This window comes from Leptonychotes weddellii, chromosome 4 (assembly GCF_054177405.1).
Source record: "Leptonychotes weddellii isolate Sample4059 chromosome 4, ASM5417740v2, whole genome shotgun sequence".
Lineage (NCBI taxonomy): Eukaryota > Metazoa > Chordata > Mammalia > Carnivora > Phocidae > Leptonychotes > Leptonychotes weddellii.
The window spans coordinates 131,745,602-131,754,774 of NC_138372.1; the positions used below are offsets into that span (position 1 = coordinate 131,745,602).

Sequence of the window (9,173 nt, forward strand, 5' to 3'; positions counted from 1 at the left end):
AAAAAAAAAGGAGGTTGAATCAGAAATCTGTATTTTTGTTTTATATGAACAATAGATAGATAGTTAAGCATGAAGTGACTGAATTAAATACTTGGAAAAAATGCGTTAGTGGTTTCACTCACACAGCAGGATGCCAGACATACATTTAGAATTTTATTAGTGTTGTTTGTATTCATTGATAGTAGCTTCAGATCCTGCACATAGATGCTATTCTTTTCAAAATTATTGCAATTATGCTGTGGAATTTTGTTTTGGCATGGGGCTTGATGCAGAAAACCCTGGGAAGCCCTGCTTTTACTGCTTTCTTAAAATCTTACTCAGAAGAATTTGATAACTGTAACTTAATAGAAATAAAGACTAGGAGCTAGAAAGTTTAAAGTCGTATCTATGCCTACCATATCAGGGGCCCAAATGGAATCACTCTTCAGAAAGTTCTATATGAGAAGTGTCACATGTTTTAGACTTGCAAAGGCACTTCGTTCCATTTACTAATCCTCAAACATCAGTAGCTGACATCAGGGAGATGGTAGATAGTATTGACAAATGTTTGTGGCATAATATAAATAGCTAAATTTCTCATAGGGTACAAAAAGAATAGAGCAAATAGTTCAGCTAATTGTGTTTTTTAACATAATGTATTTTCTATAAAAATGTAAAATCATTATTTAAATGAGCCAGATTGACAATCAGTCATAACACTATTTTACATATTTACATAATATTAGATTTCAAAGCAAAGGTAAAACGTGGAACTGTGCATCAAATTTCAATGATTTATTATTGAATGATCTACCCGTGCTTTCCCAGTTATGCTTTTGAGCAAAGCGTCACAAACACTGAAAGTCTTACCTCTTCTTCAGTCCTACTTGCTCTTGACTAATTCTGGATCATGTGATTGCACAGTTTCTCCCTTTGCTCATTGGGGTTCTCTGACTGTTTGCACAAGACAAATCCGTTTTGGCTCCATGTGTCTTTCTGCTCTGCATAGATTAGTTTAAGTTATAAGCTGGAGCGCTTGTTAGCTCCTCACACATTCATGGAGGCAGAAGTTGGAGCCCTGACCCAGGAGTGTGTAAAACCACACACAATGGCCTAATAATGATCTCTTTCCAGTCAGGAGGCAGTAATTTTCTTTCCCTTCACTCTTCTTTTCCCTCAGCCCCATTTCCTTTAATCTAGAGCTGGTATAAAAATTTGCATTGAAATGTTTGAGATCACTTTCAAACATTCTAGCAGAATTGCAGTTCTTTTGAAAAAAAAAACAAAAACTGTTTCTTCTTAAAAGACCTGTATAACTTTTCCAGAGGACTTAGGAATTGAACTTAAGCCAAATAAGACTCAATGTTTAAATAGAAGTGACTAGCTCTTTCTTTATAGCCCAGTCAAGAAACAAAACCTTTCTAGACTTCAGTCTCTAAAACTGAAATTTGAAAGGAAGAAATATTTAATTGCGCTATTTTCTCAATCTTTATCATTTTGATTTTAAAATGTAAGATACTACCTGCCAAGTGAATTAAAAGAATGAGATTTAGCACACCTTCTGCTCTGCCTGGTGGTCATCTTGTGGGTCATTGGCAGTGTGGGCTTTCTTAGACAATTTCTTTGGCTCTGTGGATAGCCAAATGAAAATGTAACTTATCAGAGAAACCCTCTATTCTCACCACAAATATCAACACTATTCTCTCTCCTCAGCTGAATGCCCACTTGGCTGAGAAAAGAGAATCAGTGGAAAGGGGTATGGGGGACTCTCCAAACTCTTCATCACAGGCCAATCCTCAATCTGTCTTTTGGATCCTATCTCATCCTCCAACTTTCTGAAATAATTTGTTCATACTGCTATCATCCATCTCATACTGGTCCATTGATCTTCTATCTTTACTCAGTCATCTCCATCACATAATGCTACTCTACTGACACCGCCCTTTTCAATACCATGAACAACTCCTATGCTACCAGACCCAATGATCATGCTACTGGCCTCAGCTCCATCTGCCTCTTTAATACCATTGTCCATGGCTGGGCTTCCCCCTGATTTTTAAACACTTTCTTTGCTTGGATTCCATGATAACACACCTTCCTGGTACATTTCCCAAGCTACTAGTTTCTTATTTCCCTTTTCTCTTGCAAGGGCTTCCTTCAAACAAATCTCTAAAAATTGGTGTTCTTTGGGTTAGATTCTGAGCCCACTTCTCTTATCCCTCTCTCTCTATTTCCTCCCTCCGTGAACTTATTCAGTACTACTGCTTTAACTGGCATCTCTCTGTGACTCACAAATGTGTATTTCACACCTAGAGCACTCCCCATCTATCCCTTCCAAATCTCCTGTAGATGTCTCACAGGTTTCCCAAGCATAACTCACCCAATTAGAACTCGCAATATTCTCAATAAATGCTCGTTTGCTCAGTTTTTTCTATCTTAGTAAATGGCACCATCACCCATTTGCTCTGTCAAGCCAGACACCCAGGATTTACTCCTAGTCCCTTCCTTTCCCTCACGGAGTCTTCCACTTCCTCCCACATGATCCATCACCAAGTCCTATCAACTATGACTTTTGGATAAACATCATAGCCATCTATTCTACATTTCACTCTGCCCGGGTTTCAGTCATTGCTGGCCAGAATTATTGCAACTGCCACTTAGGACATATTCCCTTGTCTGCTCTTGCTCACTTACAATCCTCATGCTACAGGCATCTTTGAAAACCAAAAAGCAGCTCATTTCAGTTACCCCATCAATGACTTCCCCTGGCTCTATGTTCAGGTCCCGGCACACATCTGCAGAGTTAGCTCATGCTTTACCCTCCCCTTGGGGACCTTGGACATACTAAGATGCAAGGCCCAGGGCAAATGTCATTTCCTCAGAGAGCACTTTCTAACCGTATCCAAAGGAGCCTGCCCTACTGTTTATGTCTTTCATAGCACTGATCACAATTTTTCATGACTATTTTTCTTATTTACTTTTAATACTTGGCCTCTTGTATTGGGCTGTAAAGCCCTGACCATGACCATCTCATACTCTCACATCCTCTTCGTCCAGACCCTAGTAAATAATTGTTGAATAAATAAATGCAATGCAGGGTGCTTATAATAACAGGATTTTTTCCACACTGTGCATATGATATTGGGCTGCTAATTGAGCTTCTAAATATAGAGCAAATAAATTGTGTAAAATAAGCCATGTGATAAAATGAATATTTCTTGGAGAATGTGAACTTTGCATTCATTTAGCTTCTAGGTCCCAATTTATGATTTAAGGGCTGCATTAATGTAGGTTTTTTTGTGATTAATTATTTATAAGGCATTGAAATGATCAGTGCCAAAAAGCTGATCCTGCTTCAAATAGCTTTAATCTATCTGAAGGCACTGCTAGACACAATTCACAAAATCTACACTCGAATTATTACAGGTTTGCTGAAATTATATTAATCACATCAGCTATCACACAACACGGGAAAAAGACACTATTTGAAGAGATTTGTAAACGATTAAAGGGACAGCTGTTTCAGGGTCCAGGTGCTAAGGTGAAAATGGAAATTTACATCCAACCCTTTAATTCAAGAGTTCTGTTAATCATGATATAATGGGCCTGATTTTCCTACTGACTACACAATCTAGTTTTTATTTTCTCAAGTTGACATTTTTTTCTATCTTCCATATTTTCTTAGACAATCAGAGGAAATTTCTGTATTCTCATGGTGGAAAAGAGGATTTAATAGCAAGACATACAGAAACACTTAAATTCATCTCAGATAATAAACAGAAATTTATATTGAATGAAAAAGAAGAGAATAAACTTCCAAAGTCAGAAGAAAAATCTTACTCAGTTGTTTTCAAGCTTGTTTAGTTTAAAACTTTTTAAAACGGTAGAATACTTTCTTCAAATGAATTCTGAATTGTGTATGTGTGTTGTGTGTTTATATACATATGCCAGTGTGTGTATAGATGTACGCATGCATTCACACACACACACGCACACACACACACACACACACACCTGTGAAAGTGAGGTTGATTTGGTTGACATACGAATAGAAGACCAAAATTATGCCCTCTTGGTCCCTACCTATGTGTGGGGCAGCCTTTGAGTTACTTATTGGACCACCTCAGTATTTCTCAATCTGGGGACATATAAGCCATAATGCCCTGAATTATCCATTGTATGTATAAATTTAACTTCTATGCATCTAGTACAGGACCAACTATGTACTATTCTTGAGAGAATTGAAAAAAATAGTCACTCAATTCACTTTCTATGTTCAGATGAGAAAACCTATAAGGCTATAAGTAATTTGAAAACCACTAACATAAGTAGTAGAAAAAATGGTGATAAAATTATATAGAACAGTTTTGTCAGATACCCTGCAATAGTTCTGCCCTTCCCCCTTCACTTACCCATAGCAGACATTGCTAATCAATCATGGCACTCTTGGCTCCTGTGTCTGGACAATGCCTTCCGATTCTCCTGAACACTGCTCTAGGTAGCCATTACCAATCAATCAAAATTAAGATTACAAGATGAAACCAAACTGCTATCAGAGGTGGGAGATATTTAAAGTGATTAAAAGGATGGATGAAGAAGTAAATACTAAATAATCAAACCAGCTCTCCAATGAAATGCCTGCCTTTCCTACTTCAAAGGTTGTAACTAGGAACACAATACACATAAAAGTATAAGGCAAGTCATAATATTATGGGTGATTTATTATTTATTATATATTATCTAAAATACATTAATTTGAGATGTCATTATTCTGCATTTCTTTAAGATGTTCATATAATTTAGCATATAGATGGGCAGAAGAAGACAAACAAAAAGCACAGTTGTGTGCCTGTTGATAAGGAGAATGACATTGTTGGTAACTGGAAGAAGGAGAAAAGTAAACTTTTTTTAAAATATTAAAATAAAGGTAATCTTTGAGAAAAAAGAGATCAAAATTAAAATACGGTGACTGTGAGGTGACTGGTTCTTTTGTGTATCTGCAGATGGTATGGATCTTATGATTTCTTAAACATACACAGTGACGGCTCAATAAAGACCCTACAGATAGAAGGAACAGCTGTGTGCTCTGCCCCCAAAACCTCTTTGGTCTGCAGATAGATCCATATCTTCCTGATACTTCTGTAGATTCATTCCTGTCCAGACTCTGGGGAAAGATAGGATAGCAAGGTGAGGAGCTTGTCACTACAGAACCAAACAACCCTGTCCTCTCAGATTCTACTCAGGCTTCCTATAGTGATGCCTAGACTTCTTCCCCTATGGCTTTATCGTCCAATCTAGTTCCAAGTTTTCTTTCCCTGTGTCTGAATTCCTGCTGGGATTCTCTGCCCTGAGCCCTGTGTTTGTTTTGTTTTGCTAGTTTTTTAGGACTTGGCTAGTATCTTGCCCTTTGAGTCCCACTGAGTTTAAATCCCAGACCACATGGATGGGTCCTTGTCACATATTGTCACACCTGAAATTGATGATTATCTTGCCTGGACTGAGGATAATGATGGAGATAATTGGTATTATGCCTATGTATTAAAAGGAACTTGACATTTGAGTTTCACATATGCTATTACTAATCATACAACTCTGCATGTTAACTATAATTATCTCCATTTTAGGACAAAGAAACCTAGGCTCAAAAGGATTAAATAAACTGTCCAAGGCCGACTGCTGGGAAGTGGCCAAGCTAGATTTGAACCCAGGCCTATTGCTCTCTAAGCTTCTTTACTCTAACACAACACATAGGAACTCTGACTACTGTTCTGCTGCCTGTCCATAATTCATTAACTTGTCTTTTCTCCAAATATTTACTGAGCAACTATTATGAGTCAGGCAGGGTGCTGGAGGCTGGGGATATAACAATGATACATAAAATAATTATGATTTTTGACCTTACAGATTTCCAAGAACACCCAATCTCCAAGAACAAGGACCAGTAGACTTTCCTTTTGTCCCAGATAATGGAAAGCTATGAAAAGATTTTTACACAGAAATCTGTATGGACAGACATTTGTTTTAGAAATACTATTCTGAGAACAGTGGGTTTGTTACATTAGATTTTACATGTGAATCAGTAAAGGACAATTAATAAATTAATAAATAATATAATAAGCAACAATATATCACATCAGGGTATTATTAGAAATGAACAAAGAGAATCCTGAGCAACAATTAGGTGGAATGACTAGGATTCACTGACTGATTAAACATGGGGCTGGCAGGAGAGAGAGAACCAAAAATGGTTCTGAGGTCTCTAGGTTGGGAGGCTAGATGGGAAATAACATAAATGTCAGAGAGTGAAGGTTTACAAAAGGAACAGGTTTGTGGTAGAATATAGAGTTTAGTTTTGGACTTGTTGTATTGAAGGCACATGTGGGAAACCAAGTACATTTCCAGCAGGCAGTGGAGAACCCCAGTCTGGAGCTCTTGAACAAAATAAACGTTCAATATAGAGGTTTGGGAATCATTCATGAGCAAGTGCTGACTGAAGCCATGGTAATAGATGTGATGGTTGAAAGAGAGAGGGTAAAAGAAGAGGGAAAGAGGCCAAGAGTAATGCGTGAGCTGAACTTACGTTTGAAAGGCAAGTAAGAGAAGTGGAACTTGCCAAGGAGATTATTGTATACTGCAGGAAATGCCCCAGTTCTCCCTCACTCTTCCCTACGTCTGTGCCCCAGGCAATGTGATTTCACATCAAGAGTTGGAGTCTATTTCCCCTCATTTGAATCTTGGTCAGCCTTTGGACTTACTTTTGCCAAGACAGTGCAACAGGACTGATGGTTTGCCACCAAGAGGCACTGCAGAGTGTATGTTCCCATATAGAACTTTGAGCAGCTTCAAAGCCCAGGCTGGCTTGTTGGAGGATGGGAGGTCTTCTGTATCAGAGACAGACCATGCTGGTTGAGGCCATCTTGGACTGACCATCCGCCAGCCAAGCTGGAAGCTAAGCACAGATACATGAGTAAGCCCAGCTGAAACCAGAGGCACTGCCTAGCTAAACACTGCCCACATTACCTACTTGTAGAATTGTGAAATAAATGGTTGTTTTAAGCTACTAACTTATGGGGGAGCTCATGCAGTAAGACCTAACGGATACAGAGGAGGTGAGCCAGCATAAGTTAGGGTCAAGAGGTAGGAAGAACAAGAAATGCAAAAAAAAGAGGATGGTCAACAATGTGAACTACTCCAAATACATCAGGCGAAGAACTGAGCACCAAGAAGAGTCTATTGCATTTGGCAAGAGAAGGACTCCACTGATCTCTGAAAGAGCAGTTTCAAGAAATGAGGTCAGGCGGGGAGGCGAGATTGATGGCAGGAGAAATGAAGACAGAGTAAAGGCTTCATATTCAAGGCAATTAAGAAAAAGTTCCTGGTGGTGCCTGGGTGGCTCAGTCGCTAAGCGTCTGCCTTCGGCTCAGATCATGATCCCAGGGTCCTAGGATCGAGCCCTACATCGGGCTCCCTGCTCTGCCGGAAACCTGCTTCTCCCTCTCCCACTCCCCCTGCTTGTGTTCTCTCTCTCACTGTGTATCTCTCTCTGTCAAATAAATAAACAAAATTTAAAGAAAAAAAAGAAAAGAGAAAGTTCCCCGCCCCAAGAGGAGAAGATTGGATGCAAAAAGGACACTTTTTCAACACGATGATCTTCAGTGTCTTCAACTCTAAAATAAGGAAGTTGGACTTGATGCTTATGAAAAATGCTTCCTTTTCTGATACTCTACCATACTTGGGAGGCAGAAGGACTTGATAGTTAGTTATGCAAGCTTTGAAATCAAACAGCCTCGTGTGTGATCCCAAATTCTTTTCCCTAATATCTGTGTATTATTTTTAAGATTATATAAATAAAGTCTGAACTTTCTAATATAAAATCATGGTACTGATAATATTAATAATGGTGGCTGACCATTAGCATTTTAGATGTCATTCAGTTCGATGCTGTAGAAAATGGGCCAGCTCAGTGCCTGGCTCAGAGGACACGGTAAACACATTTGTGAAATCGATATCATCATCATCATTCCCATAACCGCTACTACAACTTAAGCAAGTCCCTCTGCAGTATGAGGTTATATCTGCACTGTCATATTGCTGCCTGTTAGTCTGGGTCCCTTTAATAACAAGGCTTTATGGGGCTAGAGTATCCAACAGCTTTGCACTGTGCTCTCACATAATCACATTACAATTTACTGAACTTCTTCCTATGGTTTCCCTTGGCCACCTTCACTTCTTCCTTCCCTGGCTTTATAATAGGTGAGAGTCAGAGATAGCGATGGCTTAAAGCTGGGACACCAGGTTCAGATTGCAGTTATCCATAAAGAAGGAAACAAGAAATAGTATCCAAAAAACACAGACATTTGAAGCCATTCGGTGTAGGGGAAAAGAGCAAATCTCTACATGTCAATCATACTATCATATCTCTGCACAATACAATAAATGATGTACATAACGATGACCCTGCTTAATCGATTCAATTATATATTTTATATAAATTCTGTTTCCTAAGGTAGAGAATTTTTTAAGGCTAAGATGGAATAACAAAATATGTTCTTTGAGTTGGGTCTAAGGTGGAAGCCAATACAGTGCAGAAGGCAGACAGGTAGAGCTGTTCTTGATGTGGCAAGTGGAGATTAAAACCCTAACAGCACCCATCTACCCTACATCCTTGTTGCGTGAGAGGGGGTCTTCCAGAACTGTGGATGGGCTCTTAGAAAATGATGCAAAGCATGGGATTAAAATTTTTTTCTCAGAAAATGCACATCAAAAATATTTAAAATACAGTTTGGTGCATTAAGAGGTAAATTATCTGGGAAAAAAATCACTCATATAGAAAATTGCAGTCCTTCACAGTTGTAGATAAATAAGGTTTTACTCCTTTCCTTAAGTAAGAAATCATCTTAAATGTCATTTTTTTATAGAACAACTCTATTGACATTCACAGAAGTATAACTTTCATGGGAAAACCTCAAATAAAAGTCCTTTATTTCCACCTCATAAACCACTCTTCCTGTGCAGAGTATATCCCCACCTAAGAAGTATGCATTACTGATGGAACTGGAAGGTGTTATGCTGAGCGAAATAAGTCAATCAGAGAAAGACATGTATCATATGATCTCACTGATATGAGGAATTCTTAATCTCAGGAAACAAACTGAGGGTTGCTGGAGTGGTGGGGGGTGGGAGGGATGGGTGGC

The 9,173-nt window shown here is 38.7% G+C and overlaps 1 pseudogene; it reads right to left on the reverse strand.

The window, feature by feature from the left end:
- LOC102731948 (bromodomain-containing protein 2 pseudogene) overlaps window positions 1-9,173 on the reverse strand; it is a 73,521-nt pseudogene that overhangs the window by 63,037 nt on the left and 1,311 nt on the right.